Here is a 12,457-nt window from a genome sequence, read left to right as displayed (position 1 = left end):
TGGACTGAATGCTCTGCAGAGTCCAGAGGGACTGGGAGGAGAGGAGATGGGTACAGTCGGAGAGACACAATGCAGTCCATCATACTCGCCGTCTTGTTAGATTTTCCTCGTAAGCCCTCATTCTAAGCGTCTTTTGATGCGGGCACACGGCTCACTCAATCATTAAAATTTCCATAAACTTGCAATTTCACGGAGGATAATAAAAAGGTCTAATTCAGTGGAAGCAAATAGCACCTCGTGTCCTCAGGCGGCCTCATCTCACAAAGAGGTATCAGATTGTACACCGTGTGCAACCAAATTATTATTTTTTGTTTGCCTCAAAGTGCAAAACAATCTCGCAGACATCTAACGATTGCTTTGAAGTACGGCGTGCACGCCGGGATGAGGCCATCTCACTTCAGTTTAATCCTCCAGATGTGGAAAGATGCAACGCTTTCGCTCGGTTGATGTTAGGGAATCCTGTTTGTCTCTTTAACAGTCCTGTATTGCAGGTTGTCCTTTTTTGTAGCCAAACATCCGGATACACAAGAAATAAATCCATCCACATGAAATGAGGTGCAGCGCGGGGCTGGAAAGGTGGCGACACGAGTGTTAAGTAGGGTACAGTCTCTGCCGTCACATGGTACGCTTGCTTTGTTCACAGAGCTTTTGTTCAGCCATGATAGCGCCGATAAGCTTGAGCTTATTGTGCAGGGCCATTGTTCTGGAAATAGAAAACAAATTTGTAATACCTCTGGTAGTCCATCATGTTTATACAATATCACTCTATCCAAAACTTGATATATTCTGTTCTACAATACCCTATTAGTGATCATACATTATTTGTCTGCACACACAAAAGATTTCATGACCTTTTGAACTTACAATATCCACATGTGCTCCGACACACTGTCGCGCTGCAGACGGCCCTTTTCACACCCGTTGTCAAAGCCTGCGTGCTTCTCATCTCCGTCCTCATTACAGAGAGCTCAGCTCAAAGGCCGCCGTGGAAGGAAGCAGTCAGACTCTCTTCTTATATACTCACTTGTAAAGGAGAGATATCAAGATTATCACTGACCACGCTGTTGTCTGCGGGTTATGCTGCTGGGTCAAACAAGCTCTGTGGAATTTCATGCTGCCACTGTCATTGTTTGTGGGTTTAAATTCACTACATTGAAAGGTGTTTTAGCCTGCAGCCATTATTTTGTTAAGGTGAGACTCTGCAGGTGAGTAGGGTACAAATTTAACGAATAGATACCAAGAAACGTCTCCAGTTGATTACTTACAATAAGGCAATTCATTTTTGTATTACAAGTTCTCTGAAATGTTATGTGTAAATATGCAAATGAGGCATTATCTTATTAAATATGTGCATACATTTCCAGAATTCTGAACATTGGATAAAGCCACGTTCAAACTTCTTGTTTCATTTTGTTGACATATTAGAGTCAAAGGTTTTTACAGAGGGACTTTCTTTTCCTTTTTTCAACAGCCATAAAAAAACATACATTTTTCGTCATGTTTTTAGGAATAAAATGTTATATAAATCAGGTTATGAATGATATATGAACAAACCCTTCTGTAAAAACCTTCAGAGTATAGATATCAATGAAACTGGAAAGTTTGGTCTATGAAAGTGCTACTGAAGTGGAGATTTCTGGCTCAGAGTATGAGAAAAAAAGATATGTTTGTAAAATTTCATAAATATTGAAAGACACTACAGGTGAATGGGGTAAAAACATTAACTTATAGATAACACTATGCAACTTCCCCAGTTGATTACTTACATTAAGACAATTATTTTTTGTATTACAAGTTTTATATAGATATGTAAATTACGCATTATCTTATTAAAAATGTCCTAATTTGCATACATTTACATACATAAAACCAGGTTCAAAATTCTTGTTTCATTTTGTTGATACATTAGAGTCAAACATTTTTCCTGAGGGAGTTTTGGACATCTCTTTTTATCACTCCATAAATCAGAAAATACTGTCAACAGCTACAAAAAACATCCATTTCCGCCATGTTTTAGGAATAAAAAGTTCTATAAATCAGGCTATAAATGATGTATGAACAAACCCCTTTGTAAAAAAAACCTCCAGAATATAGATAGGAATGAAACTGTAAAGTTTGGTGAAAGTGCTACTGAGGTGTAATTTTCTGTCTCAGAGTGAGAAAAAACTAATTTTGAGAAAACAGCCTTTAAAAGATATAAAATTCACTACTTTTTGTAAGACACCACAGGTGGATAGGGGGAAAAAATATTATCACCATGAAACTTCCACAGTTGATAACTTATATTAAGACAATTATATTTTGTACTACAAGTTTTTGGAAATGTTATGTTTAAATATGCAAATGAGGCATTATCTAATGCTAACTTTTGGTAAATTTAGGAGAAATCTACAGACGCAAATAGACAAAGTAGTAAAATAAACACCTATATGTGTATTTTGGATGTTTTCTTTCCACTAGTCTGAAAGAAGACATGTTATGGAAGCGAAATAACCTGAAAACTCAAAATTGACCAGTGTATGAAAAAATGTTTTTGCCTGAGGTGTCTTCCTTTAATACAACATGGGCATGTGAATGTAGTGAAGTAGTGCTTAAATAATGAATATACCTCCTGTGTGACGGAGCAACACGATCAGGAGCTTAAATTGATAAATCACTTTAATTGACAAGATTCATGGCACCAGTTTATATATCGAGTTACCCATTTAATAGGTACAGCAGTAGAGTCTAATCAAATCCAATACCACAGTCCTCCAATAAATCTTGTCCTTTTAACGACCTTTATGAGTCACTCTACAGTCATTGTTCAGGTTGAAGTTGGTGTTGCTGTTGTTGCACTGGATTGCTGCAGATGGTACAGGTGTTCCTCAGTGAAAAAATGACCAGTGTCCAACTCCAGGCCTCGATGAGGTGCATGAATTCCAATCAGGCAGCAACCTCCGTGTCTGAAAAGTGAAGCCAATGCAGAAGTGCCTTAAACTTGCATTCTTTCTAACAGCCAGCAGGGGGCGACTCCTCTGGTTGCTAAAAGAAGTCTGATTGTATAGAAGTCTATGAGAAAATGAGCCTACTTCTCACTTGATTTATTACCTCAGTAAACATTGTAAACATGAGTTTATGGTCTCAATCGCTAGTTTCAAGTCTTCTTCAATACAGCATGATGTTCATTTAGTAAATTATGGTCCCATTTAGAGTCAAATAGACCATAAAGCAGGGTATGCTTTAGGGCGTGGCTACCTTGTGATTGACAGGTCGCTATCACAGCGTTGTCTTAACCCTTTCATAGTCAGTTCATGAAAGTTAATTGTAACATTTTGGTTGACTAAAAATGTCTTATTCAGCATTCGGTTGTACTTAGCTCCACCCTCTCGTGTCACTTCTGGTTCCAAAAAACCAAGACGGCGACGGCCAATTCACCAAACTCAAGGCTTCAAAACGGCAGTCCACAAACCAATGGGTGACGTCATGGTGATTATGTTCACTTCTTATATACAGTCTGATTCCAACTGTCTTTTCAGTCACAATATTCAACTGACATTAGACCAAACTAGGCCAAACATAGCATGTGTTCACCCATTCAAAAATGCTTCACCCCACAACATAAATCACAGTTTTATACAAGAAAATCATCAAATAAATATTAAATAAAAAATAAATATGGTTTATATAAGAATTATAGATTTCTCTCCAGCCATGTGGGAGACTGCCCTTTGATTCATGTCCACTGTATCAGCCTTTCTGATCACCATCATACCAACCAACAATCCTCTAATCTCTTCTTGTTAAATTGCCTCGCGGCTCCAACCTGCTTTCTCAACTTTAATTAATCTACCATCTCTCCAAACTATGCTCATTGTTTCTCAACGACCTATATGATGACTTTTGTTTCAACTGTGACTGTAATTGCACGTGTTGTCCACATTTGGGCTGCACAATTTTGAAAAAATATCTAATTGCGATATGATTTGCGATATTAGAGGATATGATCATTTTTACATCATTATTCTTATTTTCATTGAAAAACAAAATGATTATTTTCTGGAGATCTGTACCAAACAAAGATGTTTTCTTAAGTCTATAGAATAAGATGTCTCTGCAGCAGCATAATATTTAATTTAAAAAATGGTATTTTGACACATTTCACCTTTAACAAATACTGCGATTTGAAAATTGCAATAGGTCATATTGCGATTGCGATAAAATTTTGATTAATTGTCTAGTCCCAATGTCTACTTTAGACTTTGTTTTATTGTTACATTCATTCAGATAAATGCATGTCATGTTTTATGACTTGCTTGATTTATTCATTGCCTACTTTAATTTATGGTTGCTAATGCTGCAGAATGTTGTCCTGTCTATCAACGTGCCCTTATTAATTCACCAACAGATAGACATTTTACAACTTGTTGGCTTCAGCATTCATGTGCACTTTAAAAGCAGCTGGCTTTTCATTTTTAAAAGCGTATTCATTTAAACCTGCAGTGGGTAGAAACGGAGCAAATACGATTTAAAAATGTTATTTTTATAAAACACCCACTATATCCTGACAGTAGTGCATGAGACAGGTAATCTGACAAAAAATCATGTGCCTCTGTGTCCTCTGGTGCTTCTAACGGCATTTACAGGATTTCACAGACCGGAGGAAAACAACCAATCAGAGCCGAGCTGGAGCCTGCCATCTCTGAGCAGCTGTCAATCACTTGCAAACTCCGATCAAACGGTCAAACTAGGCAGCGCTGATCAAATATGAATCAATATTCTGTTACTGAAATGCCTATTTCTTGTCTCAAATGTTTTCAGAAACATCTTGTAGTGTACTGTATAGCTGTAAAATTAGAAAGTTTGTGACCCGGCAGCCTTGTTGAAATAAGTTGAGGTAATATCAAGCACCGCCCACCAGCCAGAGCACAGCCAATAGGAACGTTCTCTCTCTGAAATGACCCGTGATTGGCCAAAGTCTCCCGTCACGGGCTACATTTTTTAAAGCCTGAAAACAGAGCCATGAGGAGGTGCAGAAGTCTAGTTTTCTCTCAGAACAATTGAATTACAATATGCTGAAAGGTTATTATGGATTTTTTTTCCCAATGATGCCAAAAACATTCTGCCTACTGAAGCTTTAATTTTATGATTGCTAATGCTGCTGAATGTTGTTCGTCTATCAACGTGCACTTATTAATTCAACAACAGATAAACATTTTACAACTTGTTGGCTTCAGCATTCATGTGCACTTTAATAGCAGATGGCTTTTTATTTTTTTAAAGCTTATTCACTTAACATCCTAAGGCATGTCTACTTCCCCACAATAGAGGGTTACACCCTGGATCCGTCTGCCCCACTGCCCTCTGCATCCCCATCTCAGACCACAACACAGCTCCTTTTCACTTGGAAAACTGGTCTCAATTACCACAAACACTCCCCACACCGTCACCTTCAGAAATTCTGCTTCTCTAATTGTTCTAGTCGAGACCTTTTCCCACCTCTGAACCTGGCAGCTCAATTTCACGACTGTCTCTCTCTTTTTTTCCCAAAATACTGCACTCTGAACATGTTTTCTTCTCTCACAAACGCTCCTCGTACATCTCTAAACTGTTTGTAAGATAGAGGGTGATTATTGTTTTCTAGTGAAACGCGTTTAGACTTCTGTTGTTGTCGACATGTCTTGGGATCAAATAGCTCTTTACCACCGAAATACCCTTACACTATCACTGAAATACACTTGGAAGCGAACAATACAAATGGCTGGATCTGTTCCATAGTGTGCTTGGCAGGGACTTTAGAGGTCAATGTGGATTAAGTAGCTCGAATGGAAAATCTTCTCTTTTAGTTACAGTGCGGCTGAAATGTTGTCTTTGATGACACAGAGGAGCCAGTTAAAATCCCACAGCATAATGTCAAAGAGCGGACAAAACAAATACTGCGGAGCTACATTTAATTTACCTTAAATCGATGAATCTTTTGGCTTCAGTCACGTGTTCACTCAGCATGCTGTACCGGATTCATCACAGCCTCTAAACCAGATGAAAACCTTCAGGTTAGATTTATGTGAGCTGAAGTAAATGAAAAGGTAGTATGAATACTTACGTTGTGCCTACAATGTCTCATTTTGTACCCCCCAGACACATTTCCGCACCAGGCCGAGGCAAAATGTACAGAAGGTGTAGCTGCAGTCTCTTGAACACACACAAGAGCACACGTCCACACACATCTGGCAGCAGATGTCACAGCAGTGTTCAGAGCAATTCCTCCAGTCGTCACACACACACGAGCAGCAGCCGCCAGCCGGTCGGCATTCCTCCTTACTTTGCAGGCAGGAGTTGCAAGGCTTGCAAGACTGTAGCCCCATGGGTCCGCCTGTTGAAAACACACAGAGACACGGGGAGATATTGAAGGAAATCACTGTCTGGAAAAAGAAATGGTCTCCTTTTAAAAGTCCAGAATTGGAATTGGAGGATGTATGTACAAAAGGGGAAGTGCTGTGGAGAAAAAAAGATGCTGATAATTGACTGTCAGCCTGTCCCGAACATTGTGCAAGTTTCCTGCTAGCTCGTGTTAAAGTCCAAAGTTCCTGCAGTATTTGCTGATGTTCGAACAGCGCAAACAGTTTGACCAACTTTTAGATATAATGCTTGATGTCATACTTTGCTCCCCGAGGCCTTACTCCAGCCCGCTCCCACATTCACGAGACAAAGCGTGAAACCAGCCTTAACAACAATTCTGCGATTCCTAAACCTCAAATGTCACTACCAACAGAGTCATCCTCTGTTAACACAAACCCAAAATGCTCATAACACCAAAAGGAGTTTTTTTTTCCCAGCTCTGAGCATGAAACCCAACAGAGACACTCTTTCTCAGGCCTACTTGTCACGCGGCCTTCGAGATAGAGATGGTTGGTAAAGAAAGGATAATGAGCAATACGGCATGAATGAGTAAACACTGATTTAATTATGACTGCAGCACTAACCACCCAAGTTTCTGAACAGAATAAAGATACTAATTGTGTACCAGATGGTTTAAACACTTTTGGAACAGTAAATTGCTTTTTTCCTTTTTTCTCAGAAACGTGTTTTAAGGAGAAAACAAAGCACTTACTTAAAAAGGCGCACAGAAGTTTGGTGACGAATCCTGAACCTCCCGGAGCATGCAAAACAGAAACCTGACTGTCACATGGATCACACATGATCATCATTACAGCAATCAGTCCGAAACCACTCACATTCCTGTCAGAGCACACACGGCTAACGAGGTGTATACAGGCCAGAGCTGAAAGCACGATTAGAAAAGAAATGTGGATGTATTCAGTCAGCAGTCCGACATATGTACACATTGCACTTGAGTATGTGCAAAATTGTATTTCTAGTTCAGTGGCGGCTCGTGACTGAAATTTTTTCTTACATGGGATTCAGATTTTTTCATTTGTATTCTTTAAATCTTTACAGCAATTTACACTTACAAAGTGCTGTATAGATAAAATGATGATGACTATTAATATTATTACACTAGATGGATGCTTATCTCTACTTTCTGATGTAAAACAAAAAACTGAGCAGTAAAACAATGACTTCCAAGATTTCTTAAAAACAATCACTGCGACCGAGGGTGACTATATCCCAAGAAACCAAATGTGGGACAAAGACTATGTTTGTGTGGGACAATGTGGGACACGTTACCAAGGCTGAGTGGTAGTCTACAATTTTGATATAATATCTATCTAACTTCAATAATAAACAATTCTATTCCTCCCCTTATCTTGTAACATCTTTATGCTTTTCCCGAATTCATCCGTAGATCGGCACATCTCTTTTTTGAGCCACACTTCTCTTGTGCGACTCACATGAACTGCGTCGCTTCATGTCGTATTCCGATGAAAAATATCAAATTTCACCAAAAGAAACGGCTTATAAATACTTATACATAGTTTCACAGTCTTTGTTGTAGCTGCTCTTCCTTTCCTTTGTGGTAGTTTACATCATATTCAGCCTAAATCTGCATAGCTTGGTACTTTGCGGTGACTCGCAATTTTCTCCGTTGCGCATAGCGTAGCAAAGACGGTGAAATGTTGACCTGCACTTGACCCACATGTGCGAAGTTTGATTGACAGCAAACAGCCCTGTGATGACAGCCTTCCCTGCTTTCTTCACAGCCATTAAATAAAAGATAAAAGACATTTAAAAAACAAAACAAAAAAAAAAGCATCTGTCCTGCAGTGGTTTCACTTCTGAAAACTAGAGCCAATGAAAATGTGGGACATCGTCTCAATATGTGGGACGTGGGATAAGGGATAAAAATCCTGTGCAGTCCCTACTGCAGCCTCAGGATGGGAATAAACCTTGTGTGCGTAATGTATGTGTCACTAGAAGCCTGTCTGTAAACTGATGCCCGTACAGCAGTCCTTCACCCGTACCGGGATCCAGTCCCGGTTGAGTGCAGCACTCCGTCTTCCCGCTTTGGGTCCAGCCCGGAACAGCTGACAGTGTACGAGCAGGCAGGGCCTCAGCTTCTCTGAGCAGTCTGGGCTGACCCACCCACGGCGGAGCCGGGATCCAGGACCGGAACAATCAGAGCCTGTCATGGCAAAAACAAGCACTTTTAGTGGACGTAAATGACGATGCCAGCTTGCCCCAATAGCACCATATTGCAGCCTGTGAGCAGCTGCCGTCTACAGCGCTCTCACTCATTACTGGAACAGTTTCAGATATTGTTATCCCCATTAGTTATTTAGACACAAAACCATGGGAAAATAGGGTCCAAGTTGAAAAATACTGAAGTTACCATTCATATTTGTGACATATGCACATTTTACTATTGTACACATGAATTTGTATCCTTTATATTTAGGGATGCACTGATCAGACTTTCTCAGTCCTGATACCAATAGCGATACCTGGGCTTTGAATATCGTCCGATACCGAGTACCGATCCGATACCAGTGTTTAATTAATCCCTATTTATATTTCTCTCTTTCTAATTCTTATTGTTAACACAAGTCTTTTAGCAGAGCCTCAGGAGCATGCCACGTGGCATTTCACTACTCTGTGTACGTCACAAATAAACCTTTAAACCCTTGAATCATTGAAACATAAAGAACACCTCCATGTTATATATTGTATAGTACTTTCTTTAGTGCAATGCAATCAGACAGGAAATCATAGTGAAGTTGATTGATCAAAGTTAGAATAACTCTCCTTCAGTTTGCGGCAGATGTGACATTTAATATTATTAAGTCTTCAACTGTCTTTGAAAACAGATCACTTCTTTCCAAAAACCAATGATCCTGTGATTAAAAAATCTCCCCAGAAAACAGCTTGCCTTTATATTTTTTACTTACATATCGTATCCTCATAGGAGCTATACTCATCACGGTTAATCAAGGACATAGAACAGACATCTGTTCACATGGCAGCTCTCCTGACGTTTTATTATTTCCTTTCCTTCTCCTCTCCGTCATTCTGTCTCTTTCTCTCTTTCACCCTCTTTCTCTTTTTTTTTTTTAGACACGCACACACACGTTCCTTCTTGCTCCCCGTAACACAAATGTCAGCAAGCCGCGTGTGACAGGTGAACGACAGTGAAGCGGATTTGACCTTGACGACTCTAAGAGTGAAGTGACAGTAATAAAAGGCGGTAGTGAGCTATTGTTGGCCCAGGGGCATCTATTAATGAATGACATGAAACAGCCGTGAGATTCGGGGACAGGCAGGGGAGGAGGGATGATGGAGGACAGGTGACAGCAGCCCACACACGGCCCTCACCCTGTGATGAGCTCAGCCAGCACCTCGCACACGGGGGTTCATCACTTAAACATACATCCGATGGCATGCTCTCAGACGGCTGCATCGGGACACACGAGCGTGCGAGCAATGTACGGAGGTGTCAAAACACACAGCCACCTACAAATACTCGCCGTCTGAAGACATTCTGTCAAAACCTAGTGTTTACTGTAGAATAAATCACCAGCTATTTCATTACATTATTCATGTGCTAAGTAGACCCCACTGCACCTGAGGGCGACTTGCATTTTTTTTTTTCCACCTCCCACTCGCTCTGACTCTCATACCCGGATCATGCACTGATATAAACCCCAGTGACAATTCAGCTTAATCCCCAGCTTCCCCCTGCTGCACTGCATCCTGTTAGTGAATTGTTGTGAGTGTGGAAATGAGGCTATTTCAGGGATTCGAGAATCTTATATTCAACACACAGTTTCGGGTTCTTACACTCCGGCAGAATTTGTTGGTCTTTTCTACTGATATGGGGGATAATTATAGATAATGAATTGATAGGGGTGATAAGTGTCAGACCACTAATGGAATGCAGTGCTTAACCTCCATAATCCCTTTGTGCCCTTCACTTAGTGTCAGGATAATTAGATTACTGCTGCTGATACCTTCTTTTCCCGCAGACACACACGCAAACATACACCGTGCCTATATAATGGACTTGTCAACACATTTGTATGCATGGACATACTCTATGTATAGTACACCAGTGAGGGGCAGACTAGTTTGATTAAAAGTAGTTGTTTAAGGTTGATAAAATTGTATTTTTTATTGATTTAAAGGTGGAGTTTTCGACCGCTAGTAGTTTTTATGAGTGGGTCCCACCCGATATCATGACCCATCTCTCCACAAGACGATAAAGTGTCAATGTCACGTTTTGCCAAGCCGAGGCGTGAATATTACTTGTGTTTATGAAGGTGCAATACCAGCAGGGGGCAGCAAAACCACTCACTTAGGTTTAGGCAACAAAACCACTTATAGGTTTAGGAAAACCATCATGGTTGGCCTTAAAATATGTATGGAAACAACATAATATAAGTACGAAAAACACGTCACAAACGCCACTAAAAAACACGTCACAAACATAACTAACACAACTTCGATCTTCCGGTGGAAAGTCCTGTGTTTGTTGGACCTATCCACCTCCACTCCCGCCCGCCAAAAGCAGTCTTTCGCACTTGTTATTCTACCTCACTAGCTCTGAGTGTAGCATATTTACGTGGATGCATTTACATTGCAGTCAGTACAGACTACATGGCGTACAAATGACACGCCAAAGGCAAGAACGGCGTTCTTATGTCACGCTTTTGCCTTGCGCGTTATCGCGTTATTCATACGCCTTTACGTGCTGTCTCGGTAGTTGGTCCTCTGCCTGTGCAAATCTATTCGAACCTTTTATTGAACAAGACTTGGTCAAAACCGAGTATATGGCTGGACCGTGTGTGGTCAGTCTGTGAATTTGTGGCAAAGTTGTTACAGAAATAGTTAGTGGTCATGTCTATAATGTTAAATCCAATGGTACATGTCCACCAGGTCCGATGAGGACACTGTAGGGGACGCACTGCCCCACTCAACTGGCCGTTCAAGCGGTGACGTGAATGGTTGAATGCACGTGATTGGTCCCTGGTTTTCTGCTTGCCGTTTCAAACAGCAAACAACATGGTCGGCCTGCTCATAAACTTTCTGTTATTCCGTCTAAACATTCCACCAAAATGTACTTCTGACACTGCTGAATCTTGTTTAATTTTAGAACTAGTTTCACAGCTTGGCCCAAGTTTCGCATCACTGCCAGTATGAGTAGCTTTGATGCAAAACATTCATAGGTGAGTATTTCACATTTTTGTGTTGTTTATTCGTCACGCTCCCGGTGTGTAAAGGCCTCTAGAAATATCATGAGAAATCACACATTGGATAGTTCCAATTAAAGTCCCATCACTTCAGCAGTGGGCCCAACAACGCCAGGCATGATGTCCACAATGTTCTTCCACAACCTGCCTTGGGAGGATGACTCAAGATAAGCAATGACTAACAGTTTAAACAGTAAAAATAGTGAGAGATTTACTGAACCTGTCAGAGAAGATATGGCAGCGCTGGGTGATATATAGCGGTGGGGACGGCACGCTGCGTAACAGGCGACTCCAGCATTTCATCAGGATTGGCAAGACAGTCATATTTTACCCGAGCCATCGCCCAAGGGCTCTGCTCCAGCACCCTGCATCTCTACATCACTCCTATCAACTGGGTAGGGAGCAAGATCTAATTGGCAGGTAGCATGTCACATTCAGGGATGACAGAGAAAGGAAAAAAGGGGGGAAAAAGATGTTAGCAAGGAGGAGCCTAGGTAGGTATCAGTAAAATAACTTATTGTAGTTATTCTAAGAACGACTGTAATGGATGGACTGTCATTCAATCTTGTACAGATATCCATGGTATCCACATCCCCTGACTTTGTATCTGGTGTCACCAGCAGGAAAGGTTTCTCTAAATGTTTCTACTTGATGGATTGGCACAAAAACATTCATGGCTCCATAGTTTCCTAATGATGATTTTCTGACTTTTCCTTTAACGCCACCATGAAGTTGACACTGTTTTTTTTTTTTTTTTTGTGAAATTGATCAATTGTCATGAAAAACAACTTGTTTTAGGTTTAAATGACTAGAGATTCTTTAAGGTTAGGGGA

The 12,457-nt window shown here is 40.5% G+C and overlaps 1 long non-coding RNA gene across 4 annotated transcripts; it reads right to left on the bottom strand.

Moving 5' to 3' along the window:
* Window positions 1–2,640: 2,640 nt before the first annotated feature.
* LOC119501094 lies at window positions 2,641–7,229 on the bottom strand. Of its 4 annotated transcripts, XR_005209757.1 has the most exons (5): window positions 7,215–7,229; window positions 7,091–7,129; window positions 6,083–6,352; window positions 5,939–6,009; window positions 2,641–2,945 (listed from the first exon to the last, which is right to left on the bottom strand). It is a non-coding gene; the product is annotated as an uncharacterized LOC119501094 (long non-coding RNA). The 4 variants fall into 4 exon arrangements; XR_005209756.1 differs by having other exon boundaries at window positions 7,091–7,218; XR_005209758.1 differs by lacking the exons at window positions 7,091–7,129; window positions 7,215–7,229 and adding an exon at window positions 6,462–6,532.
* Window positions 7,230–12,457: the final 5,228 nt, after the last annotated feature.

This window comes from Sebastes umbrosus, chromosome 14 (assembly GCF_015220745.1).
Source record: "Sebastes umbrosus isolate fSebUmb1 chromosome 14, fSebUmb1.pri, whole genome shotgun sequence".
NCBI lineage: Eukaryota > Metazoa > Chordata > Actinopteri > Perciformes > Sebastidae > Sebastes > Sebastes umbrosus.
The sequence above is the reverse complement of the archived record's forward strand: the minus strand, read 5'-3'. Positions and strand labels throughout refer to the sequence as shown.